General features: G+C 39.0%; 1 protein-coding gene across 7 annotated transcripts in view; it reads left to right on the top strand.

The window, feature by feature from the left end:
* Window positions 1-24,428, top strand: part of LOC139355046 (uncharacterized) — a 118,993-nt gene that overhangs the window by 50,328 nt on the left and 44,237 nt on the right. The gene's annotated exons all lie outside the window — the stretch shown is intronic.

The following is a 24,428-nucleotide window of genomic DNA, read 5'->3' as shown; positions in this document are numbered from 1 at the left end:
GTGCAAGCCTTTTGAATGGCCTCTACGTCTGCAAAACGCTTTCCTTTCATCGGCAAATGCATTTTTCCGAAAAGGTAGAAGTCGCACGGTGCCATATCAGGTGAATACGGGGAGTGGTTGATGGTTAAAATGTGATTTTTGGTCAAATAGTCGGACACAAGCGTCGATCGATGAGACGGCGCATTATCGTGCAACAAACGCCAACTTCAATCCTCGCTATTCGGGCCGAACACGTCGAATTCGGCGTACCAAAAGCTTCAAAACTCCAAGGTAGAATACCGCATTAACGTTTTGGCCGGGTGGAACAAATTCTTTGTGGACCATACCCTTGGAATCATAAAAACAAATCAGCATTGACTTCACTTTTGACTTCTCCAGGCGCGATTTTTTGGGTTTCGGCTCGTCCGGCGCCTTCCATTCAGCACTCTTGCGTTTCGTTTCGGGATCATATTGAAAACACCACGTTTCGTCACCAGTCACAATCTTGTAAAGGAAGTTTGGGTCTTTTTTTGCCTCTTTAATGATGTCCTTCGAATGTTGAATTCTGAGCAATTTTTGGACATTAGTCAATTTGTGCGGAACAAACCGTGCACACACCTTTTGTAAGCCCAAATGTTCGGTCAAAATGCGATAAATCGATGTTTTGGAGATGTTCAATTCTATTTCCATGAATTTCAATGATGATTTCGTCTGATTTTTTATGAATTCACGCACAGTTTCGATGGAATTTTCGGTAATCACGGATTTTGGTTGGCTCACATGTTCATCGTCATTTACGTCCTCACGACCACTTTGAAAACGTTGAAACCACTCGTGCACTCTGCTACGGGATAGGCAATCATCGCCATAAACTTGTTTCATCAATTGAAACGTTTCGGTAAAAGTTTTACCAATTTTAAAACAAAATTTAATGTTGGCTCTTTGTTCGAAGCTCATTTTCGCACCGATGACAAAAACATACTGACACTTAAAACGCAATAACCTCACTTCCAATAGATGAAATGTCATGAAATTTTTACTGGAAGTCGATAAACGATAGCAAATTTTAACGCACCAGTTGACATATAGGTGGCGCCACTAGAGGGCGCTTGATTAAAAAAGTCCTGTTTACTTTGGAACTCACCTTGTACAATTACAAGGCTGATACTCGCCGCTGAAAAATTAACATTTAATTATTATGTATAAAAAAGGTATAAAAAAGAAAAGTATATCTAAAAGATTATATATATGAAACAATTATTATATATGGATTTTATATATTATTACATGAATTCCTAACAGATTAATTCTTTGTCTTAACTAGGAAAGTATTAACATTGCCCAAAAATAAATTCTTATCTAGACGGGAGAGGACAATGACCGTTGGAACGGTAGAGATAATTATTGCCTTTTCGGTCTTATTACAGTGGGCAAGTGGTGAAAAATCTAGACGGAAGGTCTCAATATATAAGTACTCCAATTCATTCAGTGTTATTGGTAGGGTTGCTTTTAATAACAAGTATAGATCTCCTTCGTTAAATTGTGGATCAGTGTCTACAGTTTTTGCTAAAGCTTCTGAGGTAATCATGGTGCACGGATATATATATATGTACTTATAAGAAAGGAACCGTGTTCCGACGAACTTACCCTCCTTTTAATCCTGGGCGATGAGATCTCGACGCTCCGGATCCTGGGCCTTGGGAGATTTTATAATTGGTTTATATATATATATATACGTGCAAGACTTGATGGCGGTTTACAAAAACAAAACACAAAAATTACGTTACACAAAAAAAAATAACACTATCGCTGTATAGATATGTATGTATGTATGCATCGATTGCGAGTTCCACTGCGGCGCACGTCAGTTCCAATGCTCGAGCTGGGGCTGGTCGGTGCAGCTCCAATTTCTTGTTCACGTATGTATTTGATGGTTCTGTTTACACTTGCATTCAGAAATGCATGTACTCGCAAATTGTTTGTAATTGTTTTTGGCGATTTACTTTTTGTTAACTTTGAATGCAGTTTATTTGCCTTTTATTGGTTTTTATTGTCTTGTTGTTGTTCCACTTCACTGCAACTGCTCGGCTTATGCTCCGATGTGGGTCACCACTGTCTCCAGGGCATGATGTTGGTCGCGGCGTCTCTGAACAGGGCGCTTGTAGATCCTAACAACCTTAAGGATCACTATAACCAGTAGTAGTCCAGCTATGAGCTTAAGGGTCTTGTTGACATCTTGAATATCATCCCTGTGGTCAACGATCTCTACGTGGTTAATCACATTGGAGGTTTCGCCGCCCAACTTGGGGTCCTACACCTGGTTCACTAGTTCTTTTCGTCCTTCAGGATATTTTTTTTTCAGGTTGACTTCCTCTAGAATGTGGTCGAGCGCAGGACCAGTAATCAGGACTTTCTCCTGAGTGAAGTTGATCGTAGGGAAACGGTCAAGACATCCTTCTGGACACCAGCCTTCTTCCAGTCGTGGTCTGTGTTGATGGTAGTTGTACATCTAGACCACTGTCAGGGAGAGATCAGAACAATTTCTGTCTGACTTCTCTATTTGGCTGGGGTCTTTTATACCGGACTAAAGCTTTCGCTAGCTCCCCCATGTTGGATGAGTTAACTGGGTGTTCCCACCTAGGCGTACTGTTTCTCTATTTCCCCTATTTTAGGAGTCAACGGCCGGCTGGTGCACTTTGCCACCTTTCTGGAGTACGGTGACGAGCAGGTCGATCGTGGTCGTTGTTCTGGCCACGCGACACCCGTGAGTTGTCGAATTGAATTTCTGTTTTGCCCTTATTAATCTGAGTGTGGTTAGTCATTAGCGGCCCCTACCCTCAACTTAAGACAGTTGTTTTGCCGGGGTTAATCTTTCTATGGGGGAGGGCGTACGAAACAGGCATACGCATGGAATGACTTCGCAAAAGAAATCTTCGTACGGCCATTCTTCTATTTATTCATCTTCTCCTTTTTTTTTTCTCTTAGGCGCCCATTTACGTGTGGCTTCGACACTACTTTAACGCAGTCTCAGATGAGCTAGTCGGGCTTATTACTTTATTATTTAATTATTGTACTTATTTATTATGTTATTATTTTTTTTTAGTAAAGATATTTATTGCTGAAAACGAAAAAGCTTTCCGGCCTCGCACGGAAACATGCATACATACATATTTATACCTGTAAACAAAAGATATGGCTCAAAATAAAATATATAATATAGCTCAAATGAAAAATAATATCTAAAAAAATGAAGAAGTGAGAAAAAGCTAAAAAGTTTAGAATAAAATTGCTGAGTGTGCCATAACCATGGTGTTTGACCGGGGGCTACTCAGCTGAAAGGTGAAAAGTTTTCCCATTTCCCGAGGAAAAAAATATTAAAAGTATAAGAATTTTGTTTTGTTCTGTTTTGTTTTTTTTATATTTTTTTTTTGTTTTTACTTATTTATTATATATTTATTTAAGTACTAGACATAGTTCTTAACTCAAGGTTTTCTTAGTATAAGCATTATATCTTCCCGCGCTAGGACTCCCAGGCGCGGGCTTCTCCTTGCCAACTTTCTGGTGAAGCGGTTCATGTGCCGCCCCACCTTTTGTTGATTCTCTTGTATTTTGAATATTTGCCTTTGCGTCCTAATAAGTTGCTCCTGGACTTGGAGCAACTGACTTCGGTCATCCCTCTGATTCTGGGTCCTTCGTCTGATCTCTTGCTCATCCATTCCGTGAGGAAAGTTAGATAAGAGGCCCTGCTCTCGTACTCCTTCCGAAGTTGCTCCTGGACTTGGAGCAACTGACTTCGGTCATCCCTCTGATTCTAGGTCCTTCGTCTGATCTCTTGCTCATCCATTCCGTGAGGAAAGTTAGTTAAGAGGCCCTGCCTACGCTGGTGAGCAGCTTTGATTGCTTGTTCGTAAGTGGTGAAGGTGTTCATAATGTCTGGTTAATTTTCTGTCCCCGGCTGTGGCTTTTATAGCGGAATCAGGGTAGTTCCGATTACGTGTTCACCTCATCAGGTGATCGGGACCTTTTATCAACTCGTGCAATCCCACAGTTCTAAGTTTGTCGCCTTCTGGAGTCGTCGGATTACGTTCAAAGGTTCAGGCGACATACAGGTCTTTAGCATGAAATACTCCGACACTTCCCTACTGCATTGCCCAGCTCATATAGCGCTTTGCCCTTACGCTGGAGTACAACACAGCGAATTCGATTCGGGCCAAGCTTGGCATTATATCCGTCAGCTTTGTTACTCTGCTTGTAGTTTTTCCTATAGACAACTTGTCCTACGGAAAACTCTACGAGCTTGCTACGGGTGTTATATGCCTTTTCCGCGCGTTCATGAATTCGGTTCAATCCTTGGGTCACCTTTTGTCGTTCCATCTTGTCTGGAAGACTTATCTGTGGATCTCCTGCCTGTATTCCCCCCAGCTTTCGTAGAATCGGGTAGGCTGTTCCATGGGTAACCATCCGCGTTCCGAACATCGCGTAGGCCATTCCTAAGGGCACACTCTATTCGACTTAGTTGGGTATCCCAATTTCGGTGATCGGTGGCAATTGTCGCTCGCAAAATTTGGAGTACCGATCGGTTTACCCTCTCCTCCGCATTCGCTTGCGGGGAGTAAAGTCCAGTCCTTACGTGTCGAATACTTTAGCGGGTCATTAGCTCGCCAAAAATTTGAGACACAAACTGCTTGCCGTTGTCCGAGTGTATGAACTCGGGGACCCCATATTGATGGAAAATTTTGGTCTCGAGGAATTTGATGACTTCTGCAGCTACTGCATGTCTCATCGGCTGCAGCCAGACAAACTTGGAGAAATGGTCTAGGCATACAAAAATCACCGAATTCCAAGCTTTGGTCCTCGGGTACGGACCCATAAAGTCGGTGAACAACCTTTGGCCAGCCCGCTCCGTAACCCGCTGTTCTCCCATTGGTGGTCGGTCATTTTTGTTGGCGGTCTTGGTGATCTTACAGACCTCGCATTCCTTCACTACTTTTTGGACATCTAAAGCCATCCCTGGCCAAAAGTAAAAATTTCTTAATTTGGCTAGTGATTTGTGCAACCCCACATGCCCTGCGGTTATGGCATGATGTGCTCTCCAGACTAAATCGGGTCGCAGCTCGGCGGGAACCCAGAGCTTCCATGCTCGAGTTTCATCCACGGCGTCGTTTAGGCAGAATCCCATCCGTTTATATACATAGCCTTCTGATGTTTGAAGGTCTGGACTTTTACCTAAATTTTGATGTTTTAAGGTCTGGACTTTTACCTAAATTTTCGTCCACCGCCTGCACTAGGTTGACATAATCCGATGACTGGAACGCCGTCGAATCGAGGTTGATGTGTATGTCCAGTTCTTCCGCACCAGCCTTCTGTAGCTCTTCCATATGAACTCGTGAGAGAGCATCTGGGACTACATTTAGTGACCCTTTCCTGTGTTCTATGGTAAATTCAAACGCTTGTAGCTTCAGACTCCATCGCGCAAGCCTGCCTGATAAGTCTTTCTGACCCATCAGCCATTTTAGAATAGCGGGGTCAGGATAGCGGCATAGCATTCCAACTCGGTTATGCTGTAGTTCCGCTGTGCTTTGTTCAATTTGGCTGACATATAGGCAATTGGATGTTATCCGCCCTCGTCATCGGTTTACAAAAAACTCCCCCCACTCCAGTGGTCGAGGCATCACATTGGATGGTAAATGGTTTTTAAAAATCTGGGGTGACGAGTACAGGTGATGTTGCCATGCTGGTTTTTAAAAGTTCAAACGCCTTGAATGCCTCTTCTGACAATTCAAATTTCTTTATGCGGTCTTTCTTCAAACAGTCGTGAAGCGGTGCCGCTGTCTGGGCGTAGTTTTGGATGAACCTTCTATACCAGCCTGCCATCCCCAGGAACCTCCGCAACTGTTTGGCGGAGCTAGGTTGAGGAAATTCCTGGATCGATTGTATTTTCGCATCATCCGTTCGGATGCATCCTCCCCCAACTACATATCCTAAATATCTTGCCTGGCTGTAGCAAAACTTGCTCTTGTCTACATTTATTGTTAGCTCTGCCCGATGTAAGCAGGCACTGACCTGGCTCAACATATCAATGTGGGCTTCAAATGTAGGTGAACAGACCAGTAAGTCATCCAGATGCACAAATACATTTTCGGGTAGCGCCGCTGGTATAACTTTATCCATTAGTCGGCACATTCGCTGCGCGGCATTGCACAAGCCGAACGGCATGACTGTAAACTGATACTGTGGCCTGCCGGGCACTGTAAACGCGATTTTCTCTCTGCTTTTGGTTTCGAGAGGTATTTGCCAAAAGGCGTCTATTAAGTCAATTGCGGAAATGTAATACGTTTCCTGTAGTTGACTCAACAGACCCTCGATATGTGGTAGTGGATTCGCATCTTTGATCGTCCGGGAATTTACGTTACTCGCATCAAGGCAAAGTCGATTTTTCGGCCCATTTTGCATTAGTGTTACCGGTGAACTCCAGCTACTATTGCTCTCTTCGATCACGCATAGACCTATTATGCAATCCAGTTCGGCATACACCAGCTTCTGTTTAGCTGGGGTTATCGGGTAATGTCGCTGCTTGATTGGTAGGTCCTCGTTGGTCACTTCAATTATATGTTGCTCTAAGCTGGTCTTTCCTAATCCTTTTTCTAGACAAGAAGGGTATGTGTCTATCACTTGCTGCAGCTTACAATGTTGTTCTGGGGTAAGCTGATGTGGGGTATAGGCGGTCTCGGGCTTGAGCGTATTGTTCATGTCTAGGTCTCCGGTCATAAGGTCGAAATCCGGTGTTGTTTCAACGGCGGCAATCTCGCGTCCACCTTTACCGAAGAATGTGAGGCTGAACGTATCCCAGAAATTAATTCCGAAATAAAATCGTTGTTTCAGACCTGGCACTATCAAAAACTCTAGGTCCTTGGTTTCTCCTACCCATTCCACAGGTAACGTATGGCTCCGGTTACTTGGGTCTCACCACCGCTGGCTGTGCGTACACATTCTTCACTTAGCTTCCTTATCGGCCTCGTCCGGTTTTTTAAGAAAGCGTGCGCTCTTCTGTCAATACAGTTCGCACTGGCGCCTGTGTCCAGTAATGCGAGTATCTCTTCTCCATCGACCTTCGTTTTGGCAAAGAAACGGTTGTCATTTTGCACGCTCACCACAGTGTCCACCACCCAGTAATGCGAGTATCTCTTCTCCATCGACCTTCGTTTTGGCAAAGAAACGGTTGTCATTTTGCACGCTCACCACTGTGTCCACCACCTTTTGCTTGAGTCGGCGATAGTCTGCTGGGGCATCATATAATTTTAGTATTTTATAGTGTTGTTCGTGTCTCGCTGTCTGCATCTTCCGAGCCAGTTTGGACAATACGCTGTTAGAAAAAGTGGGTTTCGTTGGAATAGCTCAAAATCAATTTTTTTATTTATGGCCTATTGCAGCGACCACTGTGCATGTGGGAGTTCATATTGTCCTTCAAGAGCTCGACGAGTTCATCTTTAGCGATTTTGTGCTTGAGCTTGAAATGCAAGTTATGCATGTCCGAGACATAATCGCTAAAGGTTTCGTGTGGCCCTTGCTTGCGTTCCATTAATTCTTTGACTTTCATAAGGTCACTTCCGGTAGTGGAAAATGCCCGTCTCATTTCTTGGGTCAATGAGTAGTAGTCAAAATCGTAGTTTTCTGCCTTGTCCACCATTAACTGCCAATACCATTTCGTGGCTGCACCTGCCAACAGAAGATGGAATTCACGAAAGACTTGTTGACGGCTGAGGTCATACAATTCTTGCAGTCGGTCCACGCGGAACAGGAAACTTTCAACTGTCATGCCGCGACCACTTCCATCGAACTTTAGGTTCCATCTGTCTAATCTGACATCTTGTGGTCTCGGTCCCTGAAATGATGAGTTCCGATCGATCTCTGGATGCAGTTGGTGACTCGACTCCCTTTCGTTTGTTCGGGACTGCCTGTGTGACGGAGTATCAACTCGCCTGGGTGTTCTTAACCGGTGCATCTGGCTATTGAGCATGACCTGTGTAACCGGTTCCAGAGGCGGAGTCTCTTGGTACCTCAAGAAACTGTCAGTGGGATTTAGAACAGTTCGGGGCGGCGAAGTCAGTCCCTTATGTTCGGGTCTCCTGGATGTCGGAGACTGCAATTCTGCTATTTGTGTCTTCAGAGCTTCTATCTGGGCGCTCATACCACGCTGCATTTCGTTGCTCTGCCTCAAGAGCTCCATCAATCTTTGTTCCCGCCGCTCGGTAGCCTCTAAGTTGTCCTCTTCATGCCTCTGAAATTGAGGAAGCATGCTTGATCTCCCCTTCGGCGGTCCTAGGGGTAGATTCTCCCCACCGGCGGTTTCTTCCATTTCAGTATACTGGTCCAGATTGTTTTCTTCAGACAGGGTATCTACCTGATCTGGCTAATTCTGGGTGAGCTCCCACGGCTCTCTTTCAGGTGAATCTCCTAGCCTTGGCGCGCTTGCACTCCGTGGTTGGTGATTTTCACCGCGCGTTGTTGCTCGGGTCACTCTACCGGTGATGGGTTGGAATAGGACCTTCTTCTTGGCCCCCTTCATTTAAATGACTAGGCTTTCTTTAAAGGCCTCCCCTTTCTTATATAATGCTTAATGCTGATTAAAACATGCACTCAAATTTTCGTTTAATGTAAAAGGTTCACGTGATTCTTTTCAAAACACCCGGTCAGCGACGTAAACGCTGAATAAGTCGACAATAAAATGCTTCTCTCTGCTTCTCAAGTTTCTCTTCGGTCAAGAACCGTCCGATATTTAAGCCCCAAAAACAAAACAAAATAAATATCCCTAACTAGGGGTGTTAGCCGCTTTTACACAACGGGGTTCCGCTAAGCTAACATGCCCTTACTTTCCCTTTCTATTCAGCTCAAATGTTCCAAACGGAACGGCCGTTAGATAAGGAATCTGTCCAAAACGTCTCCTATTTCTCTGAACTCGAACCAAGCAAACGACCTGACCAACTAGCCTTATACATTGTGGGGCGTCGGCCAGAGAAACTAAAGATCGTCCACCGCCCAAATATGTCAACGGAAACCGCAAAGACTTGAAACAAGCAAACGACCGGACAAATGCCTAGTACGTTGTGGGGCGTCGGCTTTGCGTTTCCTGTCAACCTCCCACCACCATTCTGTCCTGGATCGACAAACGAACAGAAGACCGGCACCTCAATTGCTAAATGCGTTACCATAATGCTTGCGCTCCTGCTCTTTTTGGACTGAAACCTATCAAACGACCTGAAAAATGCCTAGTACGTCGTGGGGCGTCGGCCAGAAAGCACCTATAAATTGTATTTACGTTACTTTGAACAAAAGTCGGTCGGCACTTAGCTGTAGGTATTGTATTATAAAAAGGATAACTCATAGTTCTTGATTTAAGGAAATTCTGGTAAATTTGTCCATGAACAAAACAGGGAATTCCTACGATTGTAATAGACAACAAATTAAAACATTTTAAAGTCAAGCCACTATTCTGAAACAAAGTTCTGATTGAGAGGCCTCTCAACACGGATAGTCACAGAAGTTGGGGACTTTAAAGTTACTAATTTAAAGACAAAATAAATAAGTTTGCGCATATTTAAAATTATTTAAGCTCCCTGCTCTATCAAACAGTCAAACTACTCATGGCAAATAAAGATGAAAGCTATGTCATATTAGGTACATCCACTTCGATACCGCAGGTACCGAGATTGTGGACCCTGGTAAAATTCCTTAAGGAATATGAAATATCCTAGACGTTGGGCGCCAATTCTGTTACGTGACCATATTAGTGCCCGAGTCCTGACGAGGACTTGGGCCGAGGGAGAGGCGTCCGATATTCAGGCACCATTTGCCGGCGTAAGCTACATCGTATTCGGGTCGTGGGATCTTGGTAAGCCTCTCTCCTCTCCAACATAACGAGACTAAATATTAAAAGTTCCTGGAAAATAATATTAGTCATAAAGTTCGTCAGTCATCAGACCACACTGCCCAACAAGCTGAGCTGTCGCTTGATCGCAATACGATCGGGCTGTGTTTTGGCCATATTCCCTCCCCTTCACACATTCGTGTGCCAATGGATCGTCGCGGGCCGCGCAATACGATCCCCTATTGTCAAGGTTGTCCGTCAAAAGTTATGTCATTGTTCTTGACCTACTCAACTTCTCGCGTCAGCACACCCCCTTAATGAAGCTCTAGCACACCATGGTTTCGAATTCTTTTTCACATTATAAATGTATTAAATAATATTTATGTCGTCGTCTGCCGGGGTTGAGTAACATAATATTGGCTAATTTATATAGGGATTAAATTAATTGACAGTTATTGTATTTGCGGAGAGTATCGACTTTACCACCTGTGAAGGTGCAAATTAAATTCGTCGATAGTAGATGAACTAAAAAAATTTATTTTTTATTTTTAAAACTCGGGTGATAAACCTTTCTTCTTAAACACAATTAATACAAGTCACTTTTTAAAAATTGTGAACCGATCGCGGTCTCGGATAAAATTGGACTGACTCTTAATTCTAAAAAATTATCCAATGAACCTCGGCCAGAAGCTTTCCTTTTCTTAAGCTTCCAGAACTTATGCTGAAGCTTATGCTGAAAATGTCGCATCTCGTTGTGAAATGAAATTATGCTGGCCGATGCAATTTGATTGAAAATCGGAACGCAATATGTTCTGAACTTAGAACGCAATACTGTGGGCTTTGAACGGAAAAGTTTGGGCTTCGAACGGAAGCTTGTGTTTACTTTACGATTGGTTTATTTATCTTAGCAGGACGGTCAAGCGCGGCCCTCGAAGTAGATGGCAAAGGCAAAATCTTAAACAAAGGCAAAGGCAATGTCGCTGAAGGCAAGGGTAACATAGCTGAGATTGAATTCAAAAATTTGTTTATAAATTCCACAAGTGGAACCGTTTCACGGGTTGGATAAGTCTCCCTCTTCTAAAATGGATAGTCCGGATTCAATATGAAATTCATTTAATTGATCTCTTAATTCTGTTAAAAAATTTTCTTGGTTAATAGGTTTTTCTGGTTCTGGCCGTTGTTTTTTGGTTACAAATAATATGGCATTTTTGTATTGTATAATAAGTACAAAAATGCAATATATAATGATTAAAATTAATAAAATAAAGGTAAGTGATATTTTAGTATTATTAATTTTAATGAATGGATTTAAAATGTTTATATTATCTCAAGAAAGTTCTGAGTTATTTGATAATATGTGTTTACGCCAAAAGGGCGTTTAATTTCAGGTGGCAGTGTCGAGCGGCAGTTTTATCCAGATGTCTACATCTCGCGCGCTCGCACTGCCGTCCGCTCTCTCTTCATCTCTCCCCTAAGTCTCCGCTCTGCTCTGGAGCGCTTAAGTTAAGTTAGGCTTAAGCAGTTCTTATTTCAAAGTGATCCAATAAACATCTACGCACGTCGCGTAAAAACCCCTAAAGTACCCATCGTGTTTTTATGCGTACCATTCGATCTTGGGGCTTCAACTATTTCATGGATCAAGCCACCCCGCCCCAACAATATGTAATCGGATATTTCATAATTTTTGAAGTGGTTCGTAGTTAAGTAGTTAAGAATTTTGTTTTCCAAATTGGTATATGAAATATTATTAATTTCGGTTGTACCATTAAATGTTATCAAAAACAAACCGTTTAAATGGGAGTTGTTCACAATATTGTTACCATTTATAAGAATGGCACCATCTTGTATGATGTCTATTTTTTTATTTTTCTCTCTTATTTTTTTACAAGTGGATCTCTCGCCATTTAATAAGCGGGTAAAACAAGTTTTTTCATTATTTATAGTGCAATAATTATTAAAAAGTTCATTCTTAAAGTTAGACATTTCATACAACATATTTGCGCATTTTGCGCAAGTACTAGTTTCCCATCGATTTGAGAAATCGCTCTAGCGTGATATATTTCGCTTCTGTTTTTTATTATTGGGTACTTTATATAAATTATTACTAGTTCTTTATGCAGTGCGATTTTAAAAACAGAGATGTCCATTAAGTCAGCGATAATTACTGGTTTTTGTTCATGTTTTAATATTTCCATGATGTCATCATTGTTTAATATTTTGGTATTACAAACGTCAATTTTTGCTAGTGTGATTGTGTCAATTAAATTTTGCAGATCAAATGTTAATAATCGTAAGCGATGTTTTCGCAGTGGTAAATCTTGATCAATAAAAACATTTTTAAAATCATCAGAGAGATTCTATTTCTTTTAACAGTTTGGAATTGATAATAAATTGCTTATTATTATTTTCAATTAATTCATCGATTTTATTCCGTATTTTAATAAAATCATCATGATCCGGAGTTCCAGCTAACCATTTCCACACAGTGCCTATATCATTTATCCCCCTTTTTGATCTAGTTGATATTAATTGTGATAAAATTAATTCGATTACTTCTATGTCATATTTATCTTCCCATTATCGAGTATCCCTTTTTATATTATCTGATTCCAATTTTATTATTTCTTTATAAAAACTTAAGTTAGTTACGTGGAATAATTCTGCGTATGAATCATACGTCAATACGTCTTTATTGCCCGTGAATAAAAGATACTCGTGACTTGTATAGCCAATTATTTCTGATTTTGTTAATAAAACAAGGTGTAGTATGAGCACCTGATAAAACATTTTCTGGAAAAGGTAAAAAAAAGTAACATATAAATTTTTAGAATTTTATATTATTTTTGTGAATAATTCTATTTCTATTGTTGATTATTATTTTGTTAGGTAAATTTTCTTTAACTACTGTTTTTTATATATAGTTCTAAGTTTATTTCTTTCTCCGTGTTTCTTTTCATAAACTACCTGTCCTACGTGATATACTTGTTCTTTTCTGTTTTCATTATGTGTTTCTAACATTTTCTCTTGTGTATTTTTTAAAATTTGAGGAATGTTATCGTGCTTTATTTTATTATATAGTACGTCAAAAGGTTTTTGGTTCGTTGCAGAATGAATGCTCTGATTATATTCTTGAGCGGCTCTTATTACTATTTCGGAAAAGTCGGTTAAATTAAATTATTTTTTAATGCATCGAGCTAATTCTGTTAGTGTCGAATGTTCCCTTTCAACTTGTCCGTTTGAGGTACTGTGCCTCGGGTCTGCGTAATGTAAAGTTAAACCGCACCGCAACCGCAATTGGGCCGAGGTAAAGCTTGGTTCACTATCGGTCATTATTACTTTGGCTTGCGGAAATTGTTGAAGAAGTTCCATTAATTTGTTTTCGATATTTAATTTATTTTGGATTTCTTTTACTACTAAAAAGTTTGAGTAAGCGTCAATGCAAGTTATGAAAGTAAGACTTTGCGCGTAATATGTGTCGATGTGTAAATTTTCGCCTTCCTTACTCGGGATTGGGGCTTCTCCAATTGGAATTTTAATTGGGTGTCTGTTATACTTGTTTTCATTGCAAATTGTACAATTTTGTATATATTTTAATTTTGTAAGTAAGTTTGGCCAGAAATACAATCTACTGGTTTGTTTATAATTTTCGTCAAGTCCCCTGTGTGCTCTGCTATTTGTTTCTTCGATTATAAGTGCTCTGTCTTCAGAATTTTCCACATCTTGAACAAATATTCTTGTATACAAAAATTTATTCACAAAATTATCTTTAAGTGGTTTTTAAATTCTATAAAAGTCCTCTAAAGTGCAATGAATACCTACCGTTAAATTAAGAGGAATATATTCCCTTAATATTGATATCAAATTTTCTGGAGTGTCAAATTCTACTATATGTCTGGTATTTTCGAATATATTAATCGACTCATGTATTGTATACCTCCCCGTTGCTAATAGCAATTGTTGCTTAAACTGGTTTAGGGGTTTACGGGTATAACACTCTCAAAACTACTCTCTGCTGAACGCTGAATGTTTAGATCTGAGACCGATTCGTTACTGTAAGTTAAGTTGTTGATCTGAATCCTTGATAGGGCGTCTGCAACTACATTAGTTGTACCTGGCTTATAAATGACTTTTGGAGTGAAACTTTCTATGAAGGAGTACCAGCGTTTCATTTCGATATTAGGATTTTTATTAGAGATTGCGAAAGATAATGGTTGATGATCGGTTTGGATTTCAATTATAAGTAGTTTCTTAGATTTTTAAGAGCCCATACTATGGTTAAAAGTTCCTTCTTATTAGTTGCATAAACTTGTTCCGTTTTAGTCAAGGTTTTTGAAATAAAAGTAATTGGTTTACCTTCTTGAGATAATACTGCACCAATTGCGACGTCCGAAGCGTCGGTGGTCAAGGTAAATTTTTTATTATAATCCGGTTGAACTAATTCTACTTGAGCAATGAGATTTTCTTTCAGCTCGTTAAAAGCTTTAATAGCTAGGTCATCTAGCTGTATTAACATTTTTTTTGACATTCTTTTTGAAATTTTGCCATTATGACCTCCAAGATATTTTGTTAGAGGTTTGGCTATAGAGGCGTAATTAAAAAAAAATTTTCTATAATAGCCCGTAAGGCCTAAGAAACTTCTTAGTTCCCGAATATTTTTTGGAAGCTGATATTTAATAATGGTGTCAATTTTTTCTGGGTCTGTCTTGATGACGTTATAAGATACGATGTGTCCTAGAAAACTGGTTTCGCGTTTAAAAAACTTTGATTTTTCTAAAGAGATTTTCATGTTTGCCGTTAGTAATATATTTAAAATTTTGTTTAAGTCTTTATAATGTTGTTCAATTGAGTTTGAGAATATTATAAAGTCGTCCATGTAGACATGACATGTTTTCCCTATTTATACCCGTTTCTCGTAGAGTAAAAGGGTATACTACATTCGTCGGAAAGTATGTAACAGGCAGAAGGAAGCGTTTCCGACCCCATAAAGAATAAATGTTCTTCATCAGGATCACTAGCCGAGTCGATCTAGCCATGTCCGTCTGTCCGTCCGGATGAACGCTGAGATCTCGGAAACTAGTTTGTTTCAGCAGAGTGCCACGCCCACTATAACGCCCACAAACCGCCCAAAACGGTGGCTCCTACAGTTTTGATGCTAGAATAAAAATGTTAACTGAAATGTATTGTTCTCATCAATACCCATCGATAGACCCAAAAAAAAGTTTGCCATGCCCACTTTAACGCCCAAAAACCGCCCAAACCTGTGACGCCCACCATTTTCATGCTAGATAACAAATTTTAAATTTGCGCTCCTGCTCTTTTTGGACTGAAACCTATCAAACGACCTGACAAATGACTAGTACGTCGTGGGGCGTCGGCCAGAAAGCACCTATAAATTGTATTTACGTTACTTTCAACAAAAAGTCGGTCGGCACTTAGCTATAGGTATAGTATTATAAAAAGGATAACTCATAGTTCTTGATTTAAGGAAATTCTGGTAAATTTGTCCATGAACAAAACAGGGAATTCCTACGATTGTAATAGACAACAAATTAAAACATTTTAAAGTCAAGCCACTATTCTGAAACAAAGTTCTGATTGAGAGGCCTCTCAACACGGATAGTCACAGAAGTTGGGGACTTTAAAGTTACTAATTTAAAGACAAAATAAATAAGTTTGCGCATATTTAAAATTATTTAAGCTCCCTGCTCTATCAAACAGTCAAACTACTCATGGCAAATAAAGATGAAAGCTATGTCATATTAGGTACATCCACTTCGATACCGCAGGTACCGAGATTGTGGACCCTGGTAAAATTCCTTAAGGAATATGAAATATCCTAGACGTTGGGCGCCAATTCTGTTACGTGACCATATTAGTGCCCGAGTCCTGACGAGGACTTGGGCCGAGGGAGAGGCGTCCGATATTCAGGCACCATTTGCCGGCGTAAGCTACATCGTATTCGGGTCGTGGGATCTTGGTAAGCCTCTCTCCTCTCCAACATAACGAGACTAAATATTAAAAGTTCCTGGAAAATAATATTAGTCATAAAGTTCGTCAGTCATCAGACCACACTGCCCAACAAGCTGAGCTGTCGCTTGATCGCAATACGATCGGGCTGTGTTTTGGCCATATTCCCTCCCCTTCACACATTCGTGTGCCAATGGATCGTCGCGGGCCGCGCAATACGATCCCCTATTGTCAAGGTTGTCCGTCAAAAGTTATGTCATTGTTCTTGACCTACTCAACTTCTCGCGTCAGCACACCCCCTTAATGAAGCTCTAGCACACCATGGTTTCGAATTCTTTTTCACATTATAAATGTATTAAATAATATTTATGTCGTCGTCTGCCGGGGTTGAGTAACATAATATTGGCTAATTTATATAGGGATTAAATTAATTGACAGTTATTGTATTTGCGGAGAGTATCGACTTTACCACCTGTGAAGGTGCAAATTAAATTCGTCGATAGTAGATGAACTAAAAAAATTTATTTTTTATTTTTAAAACTCGGGTGATAAACCTTTCTTCTTAAACACAATTAATACAAGTCACTTTTTAAAAATTGTGAACCGATCGCGGTCTCGGATAAAATTGGACTGACTCTTAATTCTAAAAAATTATCCAATGAACCTCGGCCAGAAGCTTTCCTTTTCTTAAGCTTCCAGAACTTATGCTGAAGCTTATGCTGAAAATGTCGCATCTCGTTGTGAAATGAAATTATGCTGGCCGATGCAATTTGATTGAAAATCGGAACGCAATATGTTCTGAACTTAGAACGCAATACTGTGGGCTTTGAACGGAAAAGTTTGGGCTTCGAACGGAAGCTTGTGTTTACTTTACGATTGGTTTATTTATCTTAGCAGGACGGTCAAGCGCGGCCCTCGAAGTAGATGGCAAAGGCAAAATCTTAAACAAAGGCAAAGGCAATGTCGCTGAAGGCAAGGGTAACATAGCTGAGATTGAATTCAAAAATTTGTTTATAAATTCCACAAGTGGAACCGTTTCACGGGTTGGATAAGTCTCCCTCTTCTAAAATGGATAGTCCGGATTCAATATGAAATTCATTTAATTGATCTCTTAATTCTGTTAAAAAATTTTCTTGGTTAATAGGTTTTTCTGGTTCTGGCCGTTGTTTTTTGGTTACAAATAATATGGCATTTTTGTATTGTATAATAAGTACAAAAATGCAATATATAATGATTAAAATTAATAAAATAAAGGTAAGTGATATTTTAGTATTATTAATTTTAATGAATGGATTTAAAATGTTTATATTATCTCAAGAAAGTTCTGAGTTATTTGATAATATGTGTTTACGCCAAAAGGGCGTTTAATTTCAGGTGGCAGTGTCGAGCGGCAGTTTTATCCAGATGTCTACATCTCGCGCGCTCGCACTGCCGTCCGCTCTCTCTTCATCTCTCCCCTAAGTCTCCGCTCTGCTCTGGAGCGCTTAAGTTAAGTTAGGCTTAAGCAGTTCTTATTTCAAAGTGATCCAATAAACATCTACGCACGTCGCGTAAAAACCCCTAAAGTACCCATCGTGTTTTTATGCGTACCATTCGATCTTGGGGCTTCAACTATTTCATGGATCAAGCCACCCCGCCCCAACAATATGTAATCGGATATTTCATAATTTTTGAAGTGGTTCGTAGTTAAGTAGTTAAGAATTTTGTTTTCCAAATTGGTATATGAAATATTATTAATTTCGGTTGTACCATTAAATGTTATCAAAAACAAACCGTTTAAATGGGAGTTGTTCACAATATTGTTACCATTTATAAGAATGGCACCATCTTGTATGATGTCTATTTTTTTATTTTTCTCTCTTATTTTTTTACAAGTGGATCTCTCGCCATTTAATAAGCGGGTAAAACAAGTTTTTTCATTATTTATAGTGCAATAATTATTAAAAAGTTCATTCTTAAAGTTAGACATTTCATACAACATATTTGCGCATTTTGCGCAAGTACTAGTTTCCCATCGATTTGAGAAATCGCTCTAGCGTGATATATTTCGCTTCTGTTTTTTATTATTGGGTACTTTATATAAATTATTACTAGTTCTTTATGCAGTGCGATTTTAAAAACAGAGATGTCCATTAAGTCAGCGATAATTACTGGTTTTTGTTCATGTTTTAATATTTCCATGATGTCATCATTGTTTAATATTTTGGTATTACAAACGTCAATTTTTGCTAGTGTGATTGTGTCAATTAAATTTTGCAGATCAAATGTTAATAATCGTAAGCGATGTTTTCGCAGTGGTAAATCTTGATCAATAAAAACATTTTTAAAATCATCAGAGAGATTCTATTTCTTTTAACAGTTTGGAATTGATAATAAATTGCTTATTATTATTTTCAATTAATTCATCGATTTTATTCCGTATTTTAATAAAATCATCATGATCCGGAGTTCCAGCTAACCATTTCCACACAGTGCCTATATCATTTATCCCCCTTTTTGATCTAGTTGATATTAATTGTGATAAAATTAATTCGATTACTTCTATGTCATATTTATCTTCCCATTATCGAGTATCCCTTTTTATATTATCTGATTCCAATTTTATTATTTCTTTATAAAAACTTAAGTTAGTTACGTGGAATAATTCTGCGTATGAATCATACGTCAATACGTCTTTATTGCCCGTGAATAAAAGATACTCGTGACTTGTATAGCCAATTATTTCTGATTTTGTTAATAAAACAAGGTGTAGTATGAGCACCTGATAAAACATTTTCTGGAAAAGGTAAAAAAAAGTAACATATAAATTTTTAGAATTTTATATTATTTTTGTGAATAATTCTATTTCTATTGTTGATTATTATTTTGTTAGGTAAATTTTCTTTAACTACTGTTTTTTATATATAGTTCTAAGTTTATTTCTTTCTCCGTGTTTCTTTTCATAAACTACCTGTCCTACGTGATATACTTGTTCTTTTCTGTTTTCATTATGTGTTTCTAACATTTTCTCTTGTGTATTTTTTAAAATTTGAGGAATGTTATCGTGCTTTATTTTATTATATAGTACGTCAAAAGGTTTTTGGTTCGTTGCAGAATGAATGCTCTGATTATATTCTTGAGCGGCTCTTATTACTATTTCGGAAAAGTCGGTTAAATTAAATTATTTTTTAATGCATCGAGCTAATTCTGTTAGTGTCGAATGTTCCCTTTCAACTTGTCCGTTTGAGGTACTGTGCCTCGGGTCTGCGTAATGTAAAGTTAAACCGCACCGCAACCGCAATTGGGCCGAGGTAAAGCTTGGTTCACTATCGGTCATTATTACTTTGGCTTGCGGAAATTGTTGAAGAAGTTCCATTAATTTGTTTTCGATATTTAATTTATTTTGGATTTCTTTTACTACTAAAAAGTTTGAGTAAGCGTCAATGCAAGTTATGAAAGTAAGACTTTGCGCGTAATATGTGTCGATGTGTAAATTTTCGCCTTCCTTACTCGGGATTGGGGCTTCTCCAATTGGAATTTTAATTGGGTGTCTGTTATACTTGTTTTCATTGCAAATTGTACAATTTTGTATATATTTTAATTTTGTAAGTAAGTTTGGCCAGAAATACAATCTACTGGTTTGTTTATAATTTTCGTCAAGTCCCCTGTGTGCTCTGCTATTTGTTTCTTCGATTATAAGTGCTCTGTCTTCAGAATTTTCCACATCTTGAACAAATATTCTTGTATACAAAAATTTATTCACAAAATTATCTTTAAGTGGTTTTTAAATTCTATAAAAGTCCTCTAAAGTGCAATGAATACCTACCGTTAAATTAAGAGGAATATATTCCCTTAATATTGATATCAAATTTTCTGGAGTGTCAAATTCTACTATATGTCTGGTATTTTCGAATATATTAATCGACTCATGTATTGTATACCTCCCCGTTGCTAATAGCAATTGTTGCTTAAACTGGTTTAGGGGTTTACGGGTATAACACTCTCAAAACTACTCTCTGCTGAACGCTGAATGTTTAGATCTGAGACCGATTCGTTACTGTAAGTTAAGTTGTTGATCTGAATCCTTGATAGGGCGTCTGCAACTACATTAGTTGTACCTGGCTTATAAATGACTTTTGGAGTGAAACTTTCTATGAAGGAGTACCAGCGTTTCATTTCGATATTAGGATTTTTATTAGAGATTGCGAAAGATAATGGTTGATGATCGGTTTGGATTTCAATTATAAGTAGTTTCTTAGATTTTTAAGAGCCCATACTATGGTTAAAAGTTCCTTCTTATTAGTTGCATAAACTTGTTCCGTTTTAGTCAAGGTTTTTGAAATAAAAGTAATTGGTTTACCTTCTTGAGATAATACTGCACCAATTGCGACGTCCGAAGCGTCGGTGGTCAAGGTAAATTTTTTATTATAATCCGGTTGAACTAATTCTACTTGAGCAATGAGATTTTCTTTCAGCTCGTTAAAAGCTTTAATAGCTAGGTCATCTAGCTGTATTAACATTTTTTTTGACATTCTTTTTGAAATTTTGCCATTATGACCTCCAAGATATTTTGTTAGAGGTTTGGCTATAGAGGCGTAATTAAAAAAAAATTTTCTATAATAGCCCGTAAGGCCTAAGAAACTTCTTAGTTCCCGAATATTTTTTGGAAGCTGATATTTAATAATGGTGTCAATTTTTTCTGGGTCTGTCTTGATGACGTTATAAGATACGATGTGTCCTAGAAAACTGGTTTCGCGTTTAAAAAACTTTGATTTTTCTAAAGAGATTTTCATGTTTGCCGTTAGTAATATATTTAAAATTTTGTTTAAGTCTTTATAATGTTGTTCAATTGAGTTTGAGAATATTATAAAGTCGTCCATGTAGACATGACATGTTTTCCCTATTTATACCCGTTTCTCGTAGAGTAAAAGGGTATACTACATTCGTCGGAAAGTATGTAACAGGCAGAAGGAAGCGTTTCCGACCCCATAAAGAATAAATGTTCTTCATCAGGATCACTAGCCGAGTCGATCTAGCCATGTCCGTCTGTCCGTCCGGATGAACGCTGAGATCTCGGAAACTAGTTTGTTTCAGCAGAGTGCCACGCCCACTATAACGCCCACAAACCGCCCAAAACGGTGGCTCCTACAGTTTTGATGCTAGAATAAAAATGTTAACTGAAATGTATTGTTCTCATCAATACCCATCGATAGACCCAAAAAAAAGTTTGCCATGCCCACTTTAACGCCCAAAAACCGCCCAAACCTGTGACGCCCACCATTTTCATGCTAGATAACAAATTTTAAATTTGCGCTCCTGCTCTTTTTGGACTGAAACCTATCAAACGACCTGACAAATGACTAGTACGTCGTGGGGCGTCGGCCAGAAAGCACCTATAAATTGTATTTACGTTACTTTCAACAAAAAGTCGGTCGGCACTTAGCTATAGGTATAGTATTATAAAAAGGATAACTCATAGTTCTTGATTTAAGGAAATTCTGGTAAATTTGTCCATGAACAAAACAGGGAATTCCTACGATTGTAATAGACAACAAATTAAAACATTTTAAAGTCGAGCCACTATTCTGAGACAAAGTTCTGATTGAGAGGCCTCTCAACACGGACAGTCACAGAAGTTTAAAGTTACTTATTTAAAGACAAAATAAATAAGTTTGCGCATATTTAAAATTATTTAAGCTCCCTGCTCTATCAAACAGTCAAACTACTCATGGCAAATAAAGATGAAAGCTATGCCATCCCTAGGTACATCCAATCCGATACCGCAGGTACCGAGATTGTGGACCCTGGTAAAATTCCTTAAGGAATATGAAATATCCTAGACGTTGCGCGCCAATTCTGTTACGTGACCATATTAGTGCACGAGTCCTGACAAGGACTTAGGCCGAGGGAGAGGCGTCCGATATTCAGGCACCATTTGACGGCGTAAGCTACGTCGTATTCGGGTCGTGGGATCTTGGTAAGCCTCTCTCCTCTCCAGCATAACGAGAATAAATATTAAAAGTTCCTGGAAAATAATATTAGTCATAAAGTTCGTCAGTCATCAGACCACACTGCCCAACAAACTTAGCTGTCGCTTGATCGCAATACGATCGGGCTGTGTTTTGGCCATATTCCCTCCCCTTCACACATTCGTGTGCCAATGGATCGTCGCGGGCCGCGCAATACGATCCCCTATTGTCAAGGTTGTCCGTAAAAAGTTATGTCATTGTTCTTGACCTACTCCACTTCTCGCGTCAGCACACCCCCTTAACGAAGCTCTAGCACACCATGGTTTCGAATTCTTTTTCACATTATAAATTATTAAATAATATTTATGTCGTCGTCTGCCGGGGTTGAGTAACATAATATTGGCTAATTTATATAGGGATTAAATTAATTGACAGTTATTGTATTTGCGGAGAGTATCGACTTTACCACCTGTGAAGGTGCAAATTAAATTCGTCGATAGTAGATGAACTAAAAAAATTTATTTTTTATTTTTAAAACTCGGGTGATAAACCTTTCTTCTTAAACACAATTAATACAAGTCACTTTTTAAAAATTGTGAACCGATCGCGGTCTCGGATAAAATTGGACTGACTCTTAATTCTAAAAAATTATCCAATGAACCTCGGCCAGAAGCTTTCCTTTTCTTAAGCTTCCAGAACTTATGCTGAAGCTTATGCTGAAAATGTCGCATCTCGTTGTGAAATGAAATTATGCTGGCCGATGCAATTTGATTGAAAATCGGAACGCAATATGTTCTGAACTTAGAACGCAATACTGTGGGCTTTGAACGGAAAAGTTTGGGCTTCGAACGGAAGCTTGTGTTTACTTTACGATTGGTTTATTTATCTTAGCAGGACGGTCAAGCGCGGCCCTCGAAGTAGATGGCAAAGGCAAAATCTTAAACAAAGGCAAAGGCAATGTCGCTAAAGGCAAGGGTAACATAGCTGAGATTGAATTCAAAAATTTGTTTATAAATTCCATAAGTGGAACCGTTTCACAGGTTTGATAACTTGCACACATCAGCAAAATGCTGACTATTCACGACTACAAACGTCGCTCAGAGGGCTCTTGCAATTGTACATACAATTACAAGGCTGATACTCGCCGCTGAAAAATTAACATCTAATTATTATGAATAAAAAAGGTAGAAAAAGGTAAAAAAAAGAAAAGTATATCTAAAAGATTATATATATGAAACAATTATTATATATGGATATTATATATTATTACATGAATTCCTAACAGAATAATTCTTTGCCTTAACTAGGAAAGTATTAACATTGCCCAAAAATAAATTCTTACCTAGACGGGAGAGGACAATGACCGTTGGAACGGTAGAGATAATTATTGCCTTTTCGGTCTTATTACAGTGGGCAAGTGGTGAAAAATCTAGACGGAAGGTCTCAAAATATAAGTACTTCAATTCATTCAGTGTTATTGGTGAGGTTGCTTTTGATAACAAGTATATAACTCTTAGGTTAAATTGTGGATCAGTGTCTATAGTTATTGCTAAAGCTTCTGAGGTAATCATGGTGCACGGATATATAAATATGTATTTAAAAGAAAGGAACCGTGTTCCGACGAACTAACTCTCCTTTTAATCGTGGGCGATGAGATCTCGACGCTCCGGATTCTGGGCTTTGGAAGATTTTATAATTGGTTAATATATATATATACGTGCAAGACTTGATGGCGGTTTACAAAAACAAAACACAAAAATTACGTTACACAAAAAAAAATAACACTATCGCTGTATAGATATGTATGTATGTATGCATCGTATGACAGTTCCACTGAGGCGCACGTCAGTTCCAATGCTCGAGCTGGGGCTGGTCGGTTCAGCTCCAATTTCTTGTTCACGTATGTATTAGATGGTTCTGTTTACACTTGCATTCAGAAATGCATGTACTCTCAAATTGTTTGTAATTGTTTTTGGCGATTTACTTTTTGTTAACTTTGAATGCAGTTTATTTGCCTTTTATTGGTTTTTATTGTCTTGTTGTTGTTTCACTTCACTGCAACTGCTCGGCTTATGCTCCGATGTGGGTCACCACTGTCTCCAGGGCATGATGTTGGTCGCGGCGTCTCTGAACAGGGCGCTTGTAGATCCTAACAACCTTAAGGATCACTATAACCAGTAGTAGTCCAGCTATGAGCTTAAGGGTCTTGTTGACATCTTGAATATCATCCCTGTGGTCAACGATCTCTACGTGGTTAATCACATTGGAGGTTTCGCCGCCCAACTTGGGGTCCTACACCTGGTTCACTAGTTCTTTTCGTCCTTCAGGATATTTTTTTTTCAGGTTGACTTCCTCTAGAATGTGGTCGAGCGCAGGACCAGTAATCAGGACTTTCTCCTGAGTGAAGTTGATCGTAGGGAGACGGTCAAGACATCCTTCTGGACACCAGCCTTCTTCCAGTCGTGGTCTGTGTTGATGGTAGTTGTACATCTAGACCACTGTCAGGGAGAGATCAGAACAATTTCTGTCTGACTTCTCTATTTGACTGGGGTCGTTTATACCGGACTAGAGCTTTCGCTAGCTCCCCCATGTTGGATGAGTTAACTGGGTGTTCCCACCTAGGGGTACTGTTTCTCTATTTCCCCTATTTTAGGAGTCAACGGCCGGCT

The sequence above is a fragment of the Drosophila suzukii genome, unplaced genomic scaffold (genome assembly GCF_043229965.1).
Source record: "Drosophila suzukii unplaced genomic scaffold, CBGP_Dsuzu_IsoJpt1.0 scf_7, whole genome shotgun sequence".
Classification (NCBI taxonomy): Eukaryota; Metazoa; Arthropoda; class Insecta; order Diptera; family Drosophilidae; genus Drosophila; species Drosophila suzukii.
Note: the sequence above shows the minus strand (reverse complement) of the source record. Positions and strands in the feature narration are given on the sequence as shown.